This window comes from Echinops telfairi, unplaced genomic scaffold, assembly GCF_000313985.2.
Source record: "Echinops telfairi isolate 266 unplaced genomic scaffold, ASM31398v2 ScPeMD7_3;HRSCAF=10, whole genome shotgun sequence".
Classification (NCBI taxonomy): Eukaryota; Metazoa; Chordata; class Mammalia; order Afrosoricida; family Tenrecidae; genus Echinops; species Echinops telfairi.
In genome coordinates, this window is record NW_022103899.1 from 48,615,624 (window position 1) to 48,631,630 (window position 16,007).

Genomic DNA, 16,007 nt, shown 5'->3' on the forward strand with positions numbered 1-16,007 from the left:
AAAATAAATAAATAAAATGTTGGAAGAAAAAAAAAAAGAAAAATCATTTTGTGTTCTGGTCAGTAATTGATTTTGTTTTGTTTTGTTTTTTAATTTTTAGGAATTTAAAAAATCTACTTACATTTCTGAATTTCAAAATGAAAACTATTTAACATATTATGTTTCTTAAAGTCTCATTTCTATCACTGTACGCTCCTGGCAGTTCCCTGTTCCCCATATCGATAAGGAATTGCATCTATTTATAATTTATTCTTTAGTTTGTCCTTTTCATATCTACATATTTATATTGCATTTAGACAGCCTATTTCTTACATCAAGGATAATATACCTTTTTTTCACCCAGTGCTTAGCTTTCCCACCTAAAACAAATATTTGGATTCTCAGTTCACATGGGTAAAAGATTTTTCTCATTCTTACATTGTGTTATACAAATTTGCCATTAGCTTATTCAACCAGTATCCAGTCAGTGAACTTATGCTGCTATAAATAATGCTATAGAGATTACTCTTGGATATAGTTTCATATTTTACCAGGGTATCTGGGGGGTAGTGTCTTAGAAGTGACAGCATTAGGAAAAGGATAAATATATATATCATTTTCCTAGATATTACCAGTGCCCATAAGAGTTGCATAAAATGGCATTCCCATAGAAAATATGAGTGACTATTTCCTTAATGCCTTGTCAAAATTCCCCATTTTCAACCTTTTAGATTTTCATCAAATTGACACATAAGAAATGATAACTTAATATAATTAGTATTTCTCTCCTATGAGGAATGAGATTGAGGATCTTTTCAAATCTGTAAGAGCCATTAGTAATTTTTTGTGAATTACTTGCTCATATATTTTTATAATGTTTCTGTTAAGTTATTGATATTTTCTTTTTTTCTCATCCATTTTAGTTGGCTCATAGTGTTAGGTATCAGGCTGCTCACCACAAGGTCAGTAGTTCAAACCCAGCAGTTGCTCTGCAGAAAAGATGCTGAGACTTGCTGCTCTCATAAGGATTTAGGGTTTTAGAAACCCTATGTAGGGTTGCTATCTGTCACATTGACATAATCGCAGTAGGTTTGGGTTCTTAATTTATATTTTGGTGACTATGGTCTTTTGTAATCTAAGTTGCAAATGTTTTAAATTTATTTTTTAGTTTTACTTATAGTAGTTATAACATGAAGTTATTTTCACTTTTATGCAATTGAATCTAATTATTTTAAATTGGTTATGGCTTTTGAATAACAGTAGTAAAAGAACCTGATTTTCAGTTTATAATGGGATTCACCCATGATTTCTTTCAGAAATTATATGATTTTTCTTTTGCACATTTATATTTTATCCTGGTATGTGGAGTGAAGAATAGATCCAATTACATCTTTTTCCAAATGTCTCAATATATAGAACTCAAACTCACCGCCAGTTAGTCAATTCCAATTCCTAGCAACCCTATAGCACAGGGAAGAACTGCCTTTAGGGTTTCCGAGATTCACTTCACAAGAATTGAAAACCTCATCTCTATCCAATGGTGGTTCTGAACAGCTGACCTTGTGGTTAACAGCCCACCCATAACCCATTATGCCAGTAGGGATCCTCAAAACGTTTTTAGAAAAATGGGGTGGAAAGATAATGAAATTGTCCCACACATTTTTGAAGCCCCTCCCTCTGTATTTATTTTCTATTGCTGCGTGACAAGCTACCACAAACTTAGCATTTTAATACACATATAGTAACTCTCAGCCGGAAGACCAAAATTCCAGGCGAACTTGACTGGCTTCTCTGCTAAAGGCATCACCAGTCAGGACTCAACGTATCAGCTCTGCTGGGCTTGTCCATGGGAGCTCCTGAAGGAATCCTCTTTCAAGTTCATACACACGGTTGATAGAGCTAGTGTCTTCATGGAGTAGAAGGTTCGCATCTCTCGACTGACTGCTGGCTTGGGGACTTTCACATCTCCCCGAGGTCACGAGAGCTCCTTCTCATGTGGCTCCCTCCATCTTCCAAGGAGCAATGACATATCTGTTCAACCACCAAGACACACGGCATTTGTTCCATGAACGAATAACACAGAAGGTAGACCTTTCCAGCTAGCCCCCTCTTTGTTGGAGGGTCTGTGAGATGGCTGATAAACAATACTCGTAAGTGTCCTCAGGACCCTCTCGTGTGCTTGAGCTCTATGGTGCACATCCTTAATGTGTAATCGAATATCGTTTTGAACATTTGGCAGCTTCAGCAAAAGATTGCCACAGCCTCAGCTTTTTCTCTGTATTTTCCATGCTTTATGAGCCATTAACGTTTAAGCCCTTTATTCCAAAATTCAAGCTTTTAAAGGAGTCCTGATATCTTTTAATGCAACAAAAATGGATTATATATTAGCTCTAAAGATGGACTCCTCTAAACATCAAAATACACCACTTACACAAATTGCAGGAATCACAAGGAAAGAATGATAATTTCAACAGACTCAATTAGAATTAGAATTTTTTAAAACATAGTTTGTACAACTGTGCCTCACTCTTAGAGTGCAAAAACAAAGATTTGACCTCATCATCCATTTCTCCTTCAATCACCAATGTGGATGTGCTGTAAGGAGGCATCCCTTGGGAATGAAGCCGTGTTCATCCACCTGCTGGAAGCACTATCAGAAGAGGGCCCTCAATTGTTAGACACCCTTACCTAGCCCAAGGGTTTACCATCTTCCAAGACAGGCCACATCTAATACCTACACAGGTATATAACGCCTTGCCTCTTTGCCCCATCCTAGGACAATTCTAAAGGGCCACCCCTGCTCCAGAGTTCCCAAAGCAGGCAACTGAAGCCTTCCGCCAGATGGCTCAACATTTCCCTCCACCCAGTGTGGCTTCTTTCCCCTGCATTTCATAGTGTCAATGCCTGCTAGACAGACTGAGGGCAACTGTCCCTCTCAGAGAATGCTTCCAAAGGAACTCAAACTGGAACAAAAACCGTTAAAAACTGAGAGTCGTTCTATGATTGGTTTCCCATCAGTGCACTGATCCCGGTGCACCTTTACAAGTATTTTGATTAGATACCTCGGTTTGTCACTTTTTCCTAGTTGGTGCCTTTTCCAGTGAGACACAAAACAAAAGCATTAAGTATTCTCCCCTGTAAGCACGTAGGGGAACAGTATAGACTCTGAAGTTGGCTCCCCAGTCAGTGGTTATACAACTCAACTGCCTTCTTCGATGTATGATTTCCCAAACATCCAGTGGCAATAAGAATAACAGGCATACCATAGGATCGTTGGGCTGATGAATTAAGCACACATAGAAAGCCCAGGGCACAGAAAAAGTTCTCAGTACATATCTGCTCTATTTTCTTGGATATCTTTTGCCTACTTGGCAAGGACTGATTCCCACACTCTGCACACCAGCGGTCTCATGGAACCAGAAAGCAAAATAGCTGCTGCCGTGTCACTGCAATTAGGTGACATCCTACAGGGTCTTTTGATAAAAGACTCACCAGTAGCCTACACGACTGCCTTCCCAGAGGTAAGGTCCGTCATTACATGGAGTACGTTTGTGACTGGAATAAGGTTTTGTCATTTGTTTTGTTTGACTTTTTCTCTCTTTCACACTTAAAAGGAGAGACGCTCTTTTATGAGATTTCATGGGGGGAAAATACATATCCAGTAAATGCTGACAAGCATGATTTTACTTTTGTTTGGGAAACAGTATCAATAAGCTTACAAAGGTGGTGATGAGCCTCTAAGGTTATCTGAGGATGTGGCGGCTCCCTGTTCCTCTTTGACAAAGTTTCCTATCAGGAGAAGCACGCCAATCTTCAGGGAAAATGGAAGGTGGGTCCCCCCAAAATAAGAATTCCAGAAAGCCATGGCTCCCATTTACACTTTTCCTTTACAGCTTGTGAAAACCCATCACATTGAGAAAATCAGGTATGTCGGCACATACAGAAACACATTCTATGTCGCATCCAAGCCCCCGTTCATTGTTTGTATTTACGATGTTATTCGAAGTCACGGTATCCGCTTTTCTATTTTCATCACTGCTTTCATGCTTCAGTTAACAACTTGCGAGTCACTGATCCATTTCTGTGAATCAAGTAAATAACACCTTCGAAAAGTATCGCAAAGAAAAAAAAAAGAAAATCCAAGGAAGGCAACCCAAATATGCAAATGAGGAGAGGAGGCGTTGCTGGAATCACCCAAGGAGCAAGCTGGGAGGACAGGGCCAAGGCCAACGCCGGAGGATCAGCAGAGTTGTTGAGACAGAACTTTTCTCGTACTTTGCAAAGTTAGTCAAATCTATCAGTAAACCAGTTGCTTTGCATGTCTCTGAAACCTCCCGTCTGATGGACGGAGACGATGAACCCCACCCAGAGGTAGACCTGATCGACCTCTATATGCTATATCTTGGAGCTCCCCCAGAGAAGGCGCTGGTCTCCGTCTCACCCAAGGCCAGTTTTTCGATCAGCACTTCAGGTTTGAGCCGTCGGTAGCGTAGTCTCAAAGTTCACCTGGATTTGACTGCTCGCCTTAAAAAAGGTCTAGTTCCTTGCAAGACAAATGACAAGGCATCAACTACCACTTTCCTCAGTTAAGTAGGTCAAGGACTTTTTCTTATATTCCTGGGTTTTTCACAAAATGGATGCCTGGAGAATTAGAGTCAAATTAGCTACACTTGAAGGAATCTGTCTGAAATTAGGGTTACCTGGGCTAATGCTTCATGCCCACCAGGGACTCTAACTTCTCACCTCTTTCCAGCGAAGACTTTGTCTTGGGGAATTAGCCTCCTTTAACTGTCTTGCTGCTGCTGTACGTGCAAAGGAGACGAGGAAGCTTTTTGGTGAAAAAGAAGATGTCAAAGGGGGAAAAACAAAGGGAAGAAAACAACGAACTCACAGAAGGCCCTTTATATGAAAGTAAGATCCCAAGAAAGCTCAAGCAGACTAATTTATCATCGTTTGTAATTTAAAGAAATAAAAGCCCAGACTTGGGGCTATTGAAATGAAAGTGAATGGCTAACCTAGTGGTATCATTGCCGGCTTCCCTTCACACTCTCAACTTCTCCCTAGTCTCATGCCGGATCTGAGGGGAACTGGAGATCCAGGCTGGTGAAAGATAGGTTTGTCAGTCCTGTGGAGTCACTGATTGCAGCCACTCTGCATTTGCTGGGAGGGTGGTGGGGGACCTCTAGATGGAAAAGCGCTTTTCTTAAACGTGACCCTGTAGGACAGTCTGACTGTCCAGTGGCAACCCATGCAATTGGATTAGCGAAACAGTGGGAGGTGAGTCTGAGAGTTAGAAAAGGGAAGGAGGGAGACCGGGATTTAAGGGATTCCCAGGTTTCCTTATGGCACAGTGGTTACACATTGGAATGAGAGCTGCCCAATTATCAACACCACCGGCCGCTCTGCGGGAGAACAAATAGGGCTTTTTACTCCCATCCAGTCGCGGAAACTCACAAGGGAAGTTCGACCCTGTCCTACGTGGTCGCTATGTGTCCGCGTCAGCTCAATGGCTGTGGGTTTGGTTTCTGGAGGTTCCCCTGAGGGAAGGGTAAGTCTGTTTGGAGTGATGAGAGTCCAGATTGGAGTGAGAGCAATTTGGAGGAGATTGCTCTGGGCTCTGTTTTCATGACCACTTAAGAATGTTAGATCTCTCCAGGGAGAAATACCCCGGTGGTTGCCTTCATGAGAGAAGGAATTCACTCCAAAGCCTGGATTGTGATCTGAGTGAATTTCATAAAGGATAGAAGAAATTTCAGGCTTTACACCAGGGGTGCTCACATTTTTGTTCAGCATGCGAGCTACTTATAAAATGATCGAGTCAAAATGATCGACCAACTACAAAAATGCAAAACATAGTAATTTATTTATTTATTACATTTATTCATAAGTGCATTGAGAAGTCTTTATATGTACAATGTATGTTTATGTACCTTGCATAACCGCATGAGTCCATATTGCACAACACAACACAATTAACTATGTACATTTTTTGTCACTACCTGAGTTTACTCTGGTGACTTGCACTGACTGGAATGAGCCAGGGACGCATAGTCCGGACAGTAGCTGCTGACAGCCAGCCTCAAGCACACTCCCAAATGATCATCGGTCCTGGTGGAACGGTACTTAGACTTAATGATCTTTATGTGGGAAAAGGCCGACTCACATAAATAAGTAGAGCCAAATAATGCAGTCAGGGAGGTAGCACATTTTGTCATGTTTGGGTACTTTCCCTCTGCGAGTAAGTTCCAGAACTATTCATGGCTCTGGACTTCAGCTGAATGTCGGCGTGTAGTGTCAAAATCTCCCATTCCGTATGAAAGTGATACATTTTTGTCTTCTTACTTGGTCCAGCTTCCCAACTCATTTTAATACCCTTTCATACGTCTAAGAGGAAAAAAAAAGGTCTAAAACTTGGCAATAACTTAGCTTGTCAGTTTTGCTGCACTAAGCGCAGTTGTTAGCGCATGCATTTGACTCCTAAGATTGCATCTGATTGGCTGCACTGTATATCAATTAAGTGATGGGATTGAAGATAGGTTTACGCCTATTTTTTTTATGCCATGTGATCTACCCACACTACATTTGTGATCGACTAGTAGATCACAATCAGGTATTGAGCACCCCTGCTTTACACAGACACTCTCAGGGCACTTCACACCCACACGTGGTGTACTGAGGCCGGAGGAACCACAGCCTGTCCAGAGAAGCAGCTGGAAAAAGAAGGACAGTGGGATTTGGATCCTAGCTTTTCAGGCCCTCTGCTGGGAGGCGTGGCCGGTGGTACTGGTTGATCCCATTGGCTGAATTAAACTCACCTGGCCTAGATGGGACCAATCCAGGTGTACGGCCCACCTAGGTGTACCACGCCTTTCTGTCCGGAAGCTTGAATTTCTGAGCATGCCCATTGGACACCCTGGTCCCTGCTCTACCTACCTAGTAAAGCCAGTTGTCGTTAAGTCCTCCAGGTGTGTGCCACAGGGTTTTCAAGGGTTGATTTTCAGAAGTACATCACCAGGCCTTTCTTCAAAGACCCTTTTTGTGGACTGGAGCCTTCAACCTTGTTGTGTAAAACTAAGTATGATGCTCAGTAATTGAAGGGCAGAGTTACATAGGAAGATGCAGTGTGTCTTTAAGAAAATTGAGTTTGGGAGGAGCCAATTCCTTCCTTTCCTCGCCCCACCCACCCCTCTGGGGTTGGTATCCCAGCTGCAGAATGATGCAATAATCTCCATGATGTGATGAGGCAATCAGTTGGAAAGGGAGCATCCTCTGGGGTATGGTGTTCATCTAAATTAGAGACACTCAGGCGATGGTGGCTGGATTTTTTTTCCCCCTTCTCACCTTCTGGATCCTGCCGAAGAGTCCAGTGCTTAGGACTGGAGCCAGCAGCCTGCTGTATTGCCTGCTGGTCTTTGACTTTGGATTCATCAGCCTCCACAACCTCTAGCCACTTGCTGTCTTGCCTACTGATGTTCGGTTTGTCCGATTCTGCATCCTGTGAACCAGCAGCCTGCCATCTGATCTGCTGATCTGAGATTCACCAACACTCTTAGTGGCTATATGGCTCAGGAGAAGTCTCCAGCCTGACCTCTGACCCACAGATCTGACACTTGGCCCTCCAACCCAACCGCGTGAGCCATTTTCTTGAGATAAATCTCTCTGTCTCCATATATGTAAATTTAGCCGGCTTCGCTTCTCCAGAAACCTCCACCTACATTAGTGATTCTCTTCGTTTTCTCAGCATCTGCATTGTTTACCCCACGTGAGTGCAGAGGAGGCCGTGCTCAGTGAGAGAGGCCTTCAGGTGTCAAGGAGGCAGATCAGAGTGAATGCTTTCCAAGGATATTTTCACCCTGCCCTTGAAGAAATCCATTTCTTAAAAAGTTGAATGTTAAAAAAAAATTTTTTTTTAAGTTGAATGTTTTGGTATCAAGCATCCTTGGTGGGATTGTGGGTTAGGCACTGGGCTGCTAACTGAAAGGTCAGTGGTTCAAACCGATCAGCTGCTCTATAAGAGAAATAGGAGGCTGCCTGCTCCCGGAAAGATTTGCACGATCAGAAACCCTTAGGAGCACCTCCACTCTGCCCTGTTGGGTCGTTATGAGTCAGAATCCATTTCATGGCTGTGGTTTGGGTTTCTTTATCAAGCCTGGAGGTATCCAACACACACTTGGTGCCTGGAGTAAGAAATAAAATTTTCAACCAGTGTAGGCATGTATATAGTACCTAATAGAACTAACTGATATCCAAACATCTCATTTCAAGGCCGAAGGAAAATATCAGCATTCCCTTAGCAGAAGTGTAAATAGAAGAATTCACTTTCCGTTATAAACACTGCTCCTCTGCTGCTTGGTTTATAAATTTGAAATAGAAATAACCATCCCTCTGTCAGGCGAACCAGAATATGCTTAAGGTGAGGAATAGAAAAAATTACTTTCTTCTATCCGTTTGTGTATGTGTTTTTAAAAACAGCCATTACTTTGGTATAAAAGTGTCAGCATGTCTGTGCAGGATGACAGATTTCACTTCAGCTTTCTTATCTACTCACATATTCACATTGTGTTAACAAGTCATCGCTACTCTGACTTGATAGAGACAGCTACCCAAACATCTGAAGTAATCATAAAAATTGAGAGACCGGGTTGTTGTAATATTTATGTCCCTGAGAGGTGCCCTGATGCTTCCAACAGGATCTCTTGCAAGTGGTGCCTATGGTTCTAGCTGCAACTGGGAGAGAAAGCACACATGCTACGGTGCCAAGTCATGCTTCCCAGGGTCGACGGAAAATCACCCAGAGCAGTGGCAGTGGTTTCCCTACCCTTGACCTCAACCACACATCCTTTTGGTCTATTGCACATGTAAGATGAGATCAAATGCAGAATGATGCTTTCCTCTTGCCAGGGCAGAAAAAGAGCAATCAGGCCAGGGGCTGAAAGCCTTCTCATGGGATTCAGGAGGATCATCGGAGAGTAGAGGGAGCCCTTGCTGATGCTGTCTATGTGTATGTGTGTGAAAGAGAGGAGGCAGGGTTGATGAGGGCTGAAAAGCATAAGGGAACTTGTTTGCAGACACAGAAATAAGGTTTGCTCTCATTTGAAAGTGTGCAAGCAGAAGAAGGAGTCTATTAACCGGTCACTAGAGTCAGCTAGAAAAAGCCTCCACACTGGAAAATGTTTCAAGGAGACAAAATATGCCCAGAGCCAGCAAGGCATTTAGAGAGATTTACAGAATACTAGGAGAGCATGGTCCCAGGGAAAGTCCAAATACCACTTTTAAAGGTTAAAAGAGACTGAAGTGAGAGAAAATCCTGGAGAACCAAGACAGACAGGCATTTGTCTCATTTCTATCCAGGGGAACGGAGAGCAACTCAAGAGAGCTGAAAGAGAAAAAGAGCTAGAAAAGAGAGATGATGTGTTAGTCTGGGTTGACTAGAGAAACAAATCCAGGAACACTCATGTATGTTTAATAAAGAGCTTTATATCAAAGAGCAATTGTATATTAAGAAAACATCCCAGCCCAGTCCAGATCAAGTCCAAAGGTCCGATATTAGCCCATATGTCCAATACCAGTCTATAAATTCCTCTTAAGACTCACACAGCAAATGCAATGATGCTGAATGCAGGAAAATCACAGGCCAGTAGGTAGAGAGTCTTGTGCAGTGGTTCTCAACCTTCCTAATGGCACCACCCTTTGATACAGTTCTTCATGTTATGGTGGTTCCCGCAACCATAAAATTATTTTCGTTGCTACTTCATAACTGTAATTTTGCTACTGTTATGCAGCGGGCAACCCCTGTGAAAGGCTCATTTGACCCCCACAGGGGTCTCGACCCACAGGTTGAAAACTGCTGGTCTCGTGGATCCATTGGGGGTGGAAGCATCTCACCGCTGGCGTGCATCTCACATGGCTCCTCCAGCTTCAGGGCTCTGGCTCCATCAGCATAGCTCCATGTGGCTGGTCAACAGGAATGTGAAGCAGAGAGAGAGCCCTCCTCCCAGGAGAAAAAGAGGAAGCTCCCAGAATCCTCCTGGTGGGTGTTACCTTGTGACCTGATTGACAGACTAGACCCCAGGTCTACATTCTCTGTATTGAGTTGACAAGAAATTATGTAACTACTGGAGACATCACTGCATCTCCAGGAGAAGTTTAGGAGGAAGTCAAGGAGGCCTGGTGGTTCAGTGGTTAAGCTCTCGACTGCTCACTGAAAGGATGCTTGTTCTCCACCACCCCCAACCACATAAAACCACACATTTGTGCTTCTGCAAAGATTGCAGCCTAGACAACCCTCAGAGGCAGTTTCATCCCGCCACATGAGGTCTCTGTGATTCAGAACGAGCCACAACTACAACACAGCCAAAGGAACGCGGGAAGCGAAACTCACTTAACCTTGAGGCAAGCTGAATTATGAAATGGCACTTCAATGTAAACATACAACTAAGGATATGTCGTCCTCTGTTGTTATTGCATCGGGTGCCCTCGAGTCCGTCCTGACTCGTAGTGACCCTCCACATCACAGAACCCAACCCTGTCCGGTCCGGCGCCATCTTCACAATGAATTCTGCCTTTGAACCAGTGGTAGAATTCAGTGGGTTCACACCCGGTCAGCAGAACCAAGACCTAAATTTTTTGATGAGTTCGGCGAACTGGTTGTTAAAATGGTACTTGCAATCAGGGTTATCTCGAAGGGGGGTGGCTGGGCAGCAGCCCAATGTGGAAATCACCAATTGACATTCCTTATCTTGTTTAACATTCATCTGTGAAAGCGCATATTCTAAGTGTCCGTCATAATGTTGACTCCATACGTAGGTATAAAAAAGTAAATGGAACTCTCCTTACAATATGTATCTATTCATTTCTTAAAACCCGTTATAGTTTGACGAACAACTACATTTGTATTCCTCTGTGTTTTTTACTTCAGAAAACAAACAGAATTTAAACAGAAAAAGCACTTTGGCACAAGCAGGTGACATGCCACCATTCATTTCCTCTTTGCCTTACAGCCCAGACCCCAACAAGCTATGATGAGTGAATTGTGTACTTCCTGAAAGTCTTTAAAGGGCTAAAAATATTGTGAGAACAATTTCTGTAAGTTCAGAAGTGGAAAAGGGGTTTTTCAAAGATGAACATAATAGGTTCAGAGAAGAGAAGTCTTCTAACTATTTCTAATACATCAACACAATGACTATTGTCTAATTGGTCTACCTCTAAAGGAATGGATCCTACTCTTACAGTGAACAGATGATTAAGAACAAATCACACAGCCAATGATGCTCGGATAAAAGGGAAGAATATTGAAAGTGAGGACAATAAAGAAGCAATATGGAAATACCTTCAATAAGAATTTTTCAATTTGTGTCAGGCATTTTAAAATATTTTTCATTAATCTTTAAAAATTCTTGAAACATAATCTAGTTACATGCACCTCTTTTATTGTCCTTGTTTAAGTATTAGTTATATGAAACAATAAATCACCTTTTGGTAGATCATTTCATTTTTATACTTAAAACGGTCATTAGGGCAGTGAATTGGTTGTTAAATTGTGTGAATCCCACTCCTGGTTTGAGCCCAGTTTTGCAGTTATTGTGCCAGTCCATCTCATTAAGGGTCTTGATCTTTTCAACTGATCTCCACTTTAGCAAGGATTGTGTCTTTCTTCGGGGACTGGGGATTCCTCCTGTTAGCTTGCTCAAAACTTGCTGTTGTTGTTGTTAGCGCCTTTGAGTGGGTTCCAGCCCACTGCAACCCTATGCACAACAGAAGGAAACACTGCCCTATCCTGCCCCACCCTCAAAATTGTGCCCATGCCTGAGTGCATTGTTGCAGGCCCTCTATCACCTTACCTCATTGAGGGTCGTCTTCTGATTCACGGCCCCTCCACTTTACCAAGCATGATGTCCTTCTCCAGGGACGGGTCGCTCCTGACACGATGTTCGAGGTATAGAACATGAAGTCTTGCCATCCTTACCTCTAAGGAGTACTCTGGCCATATTTCAAAGCACATGGGATGAAATCTCACCACCCTCCCTTGGAGGAGCATCCTGGTGAGACTTCTTCCAAGATAGATTTGTCACTCTTCTGTGAATATTCCTCACCATCCCCAGATTCCGAGGGTATTGATTCTTCTCCACTTTTCCTTAGTCATTGGCCAGCTCTCCAGGCACAGCAGGCAATTGGAAAGTCCATGACTTGAGCCATCAACCCTTGAGTCTTCAAAGAGACATCTCTGCTTCTTGTGCAGCAGATTTTGCCCAAGGAAGTATGTTGTTTGATTCCTTGTTCCTTGGCTTTATTTAACTCCAGGAATATAAGGTTCTTTCCACTGAGGACTTAAAAAAAACACTGTGACTGTTATTTTAAGGATGTACTGGGGCGGTAGGAGGCTGGAAATGAATGAACAAAAAAGGGACCAAGTAAATTCCCATTCCAAATTCCCATAGTTCTGAAAAATGCTTCCAAGTTCTGGCTATTGAAGGAGAAAGCGGTGAAATGACAAGAGGTGAGCCACAAAAACCACCAAGCAGCCAAACACCAAGAAGTCAACCCGCGGAGGGTTCTGGGACAATTGTATCCCCGCCTCATTCCTGCGGCTCCATAGATGGGAGACTTTTATGTTTATTCCAGACCTACTTTGGAAGGTCCAAGCAACTGCAAACCCATACCGATGACTAAAAGTTGTGGGGATATTAGAGGATGGATAAGAAGAAAAATTTTTTTTAAATCAAGGGGTGTATTTTTATCCAAACCACAGGTGCCAGACTGGATTTTTACATTTTTACCTTCACCACTGTCTCCAGCAATTCATCAGTAAATAAGTAAAGCTGCAACACTCTTTAATATATCAGGGATTATAGAACTGTTACTTGATACCCATGGCTTATTTATTCCAGTATGTCATCCATTTGAACACTGCCAGTTTATTCTACACCGGCCTGTAGGTGGGCTGAGTTATTTGGCCCCCAAACTGGCTCCATTTGGCCATCTTTCAAGTCTCAGCCTGCGTTTTCATTGCTCAAAAAATATTTCATCTCCTGTCCCCACAAGCTAATAAAGTTAAATCAAGCCAATAAAGATAAAATATAATTTAACCAGTTATTCTGGCTGCCCAATTACTTAACCTAGTTTATCTTCTTTAAATTTAACTCAGCAACTCAAGTCCGGTTTCTTCAATTCTTTGCCCACTTTACCCACCTTTAGATTTCATGCAAGTAGTCAGATAGATGGAGAAATTGGGAACTAGCTCAAGAATGGCTTTTATTATTACCATTTCTGTTACTGTTACTATTACCATTACTACCACCATTACCATAACTATTCTTGTTATTGTTACAGTTACTATTACCATTACTATTACTGTTACCATTTGCCATTGCATATCACTATTTCATTACCATAACAATTACTACCATGACTAATTACTGTTACCATTACCAATACTATCTCCATTACCATACCAGTACTAGACCAGACCAGACCATACATTACCATAACAATTACTTTACTATCACTTACTATTACTATGGTTAGGCATCTCTTTTCATTTTGAAAAAACTTGTTCAATAAAATTTCTGTACTTAATTTGGGTAATTAATGTTTTATCTCGCTTCTCAGAAACCTAAATTCTGATTTTAAGGAGGATCTCTAATATTCAGTCAAAACCTTTCCTATAGAAATACAGATGCTTATCAGCGAAATGTTCCCAGCAATGTTTTGTTTTTTTCTTCTTTCACGTTCGCGTTTCCTAAAAATTGTTTCCATTCATGTAGCGGCAATAATGACCCAATAGATCATCTTTATGTCACCTGTCAGAAAAAAAATTAAGTCATCAATGTGTTGGGGCCACCACCAGGTCTAGATATTGCTACATGTCTGCTTCTCTATTCACCAGCTTCCTTTCTCTGCAGCTCTGCCCTGCCACACTGCCTGCCATGAGGACTTTTATTTTCAAAGGAAAATGAGCAGCTCAACAAATGCTCACGCTTCCGCTTTGAGAGCGCGGTGGGAGCACCATGAAGAATGTGCTATAAAGCGGGCGATGTATATCCTTTTATGTGTTGAGTATAATGAGGTATGCTGATTAGTCTAACTCACTGAGGCAAATCACAGCATAGTTTTAAAGGTCTACTGTTCAATGCACCATAATTAAATTAAAGTTAAAATACTGTAATTATTTAGAAGCAAGATGCCATTTTTACTGGCTTTGTGAACTCATGGGCACAAATGAATGCAAATATAAAATAGGGCTTTGTGAACTCATGGGCACAAATGAATGCAGATATAAAATAGGGTAGCCCAAGCTGGCGATATATTATCTTGTCTATATTGTATTTGGAATTAAATTACTCAGAAGTTAGAGGTTAATAAGAAACACAAGAACGACCCTCTATATAATAGTAGCTTTATGGCAGCTGAATTTAAACATCAATGGCAAGGATTAAGTTGATTCTACACGTACAGGGATGCAAGCATAAAAGTGTGCACACGCACATGACGTCATGCTCGAGTTGTCTCCTTACCTGTACTGAGGGCTTATCATCTGTCAGTTAGCCCTATTGTGGTGACGTGTGTATTGCTCTGAGGCTGCAGAACTTGCCACCAAGGTGGACAGGTTTTCAGTGTTTCCAGAATAAGACACACTAGGGGGAAAGGCGTGGCATTCTATTTGACAAAATTAACTGGCGAAAACCCTGCAGATGGCTGAATGGTATCTGAGACTTTGACCTGCTGTGGACAGTCTTCAAGAGGGTATACTAATGATCCTACTGTGGACAAAGAATTTGTCAATGGAGTCAACAAAAGTGAGAGCCAACGCAACAGCTTCTAACAAGAACATTTCGTAACCGGAATTGGGTTTTACTTCCACTATCTCCACAGAACCACTCCATAACATAGGGGTCAATGGTATATGTACTTCTTAGCCATTACCAAATACCTAGAGGAAATGTGTCACTCCACTTGGGGGTTTGGGACCATAGGCAGGGGGAACGTCCAGGTCACAGAGGCAGTGTTCAACATCCTACTTTGGTGAGTACCAACTGAGGTTTTAAAAGCTTGCATGTAAGTGCTGCTGTGGGTCTCTCCCTATCCAGAGCAAAGAGAAGTGTATGAAATCAAAGATGCTTGGAAAAACTTGGTGCAGAAGATTAATGGACCACATGAACCTTAGCTTCAGACCACAGTCTCTTGCAACATTAAGGTCAAAAAAGAAAGGACGGAAAAAGAGTTATGGAAAGCCACAGACTTGTTGCAGGCAAGGAAGTAGCATGATCATAGTATGTTTTTGGCACATCACGTGGGAAGTATGGGTGCTGGGAAATAGATTTAGAAGCTGCTGCTCCAGTTCAAAAGAAGGATATTGGCAATTTGTTCTACTTTTATACTGAAGGTGATAGAAATAAAGGAACAATTTGACGATGCATCTCCCTGCCCTCCAGTCAATTCGGATTCACAGTGACCCTATAAGGCAGGGGTTATCAAACTTTAGACAGGGGGCCTGTTCACTGCCCCTAAGACCATTGGAGGGCCAGACTATAGTTTTTAAAAAAAACTATGAACAAATTCCTATGCACACTGCACATTTTTTTAAGGGTGAAGACAGACCCAGTCATGGATGCGGCAGCCTGCTGGGTCTCCTTGCTTTAGTAGTTTCCAGCCGATCAGTTCAGAAAGTTGGAGAGGGTGAGGCGGGAGAGGGTGACGTCGCCACCAGGAGCTCTGGACGTACTCTCCTGGGGCAGGCTTGGCAGGTACAGACTGTGGGACAAGACCTCCCAGGCCTCAGTAGGGAGTGGTAGGAAGACCATGGATCAGTGGCTGCTCTCCCACACAGATGGAGACCTGGGACTCAGGGTTGTGCCATGGGCTTGCATGTCCCAGCAGGTCACAGACCATCAGTGCTCTGGTCAGCCTGGAAGGATTTGACCAGAGCGATTCATGCAGTGACCGGGCTGGAGCCACTGACTGGGACATGACCTTGTAGTGGTTGCATCTGCTCACACAACTTAGGGGCTCAGCAAGGGCCCTGGTGAGGG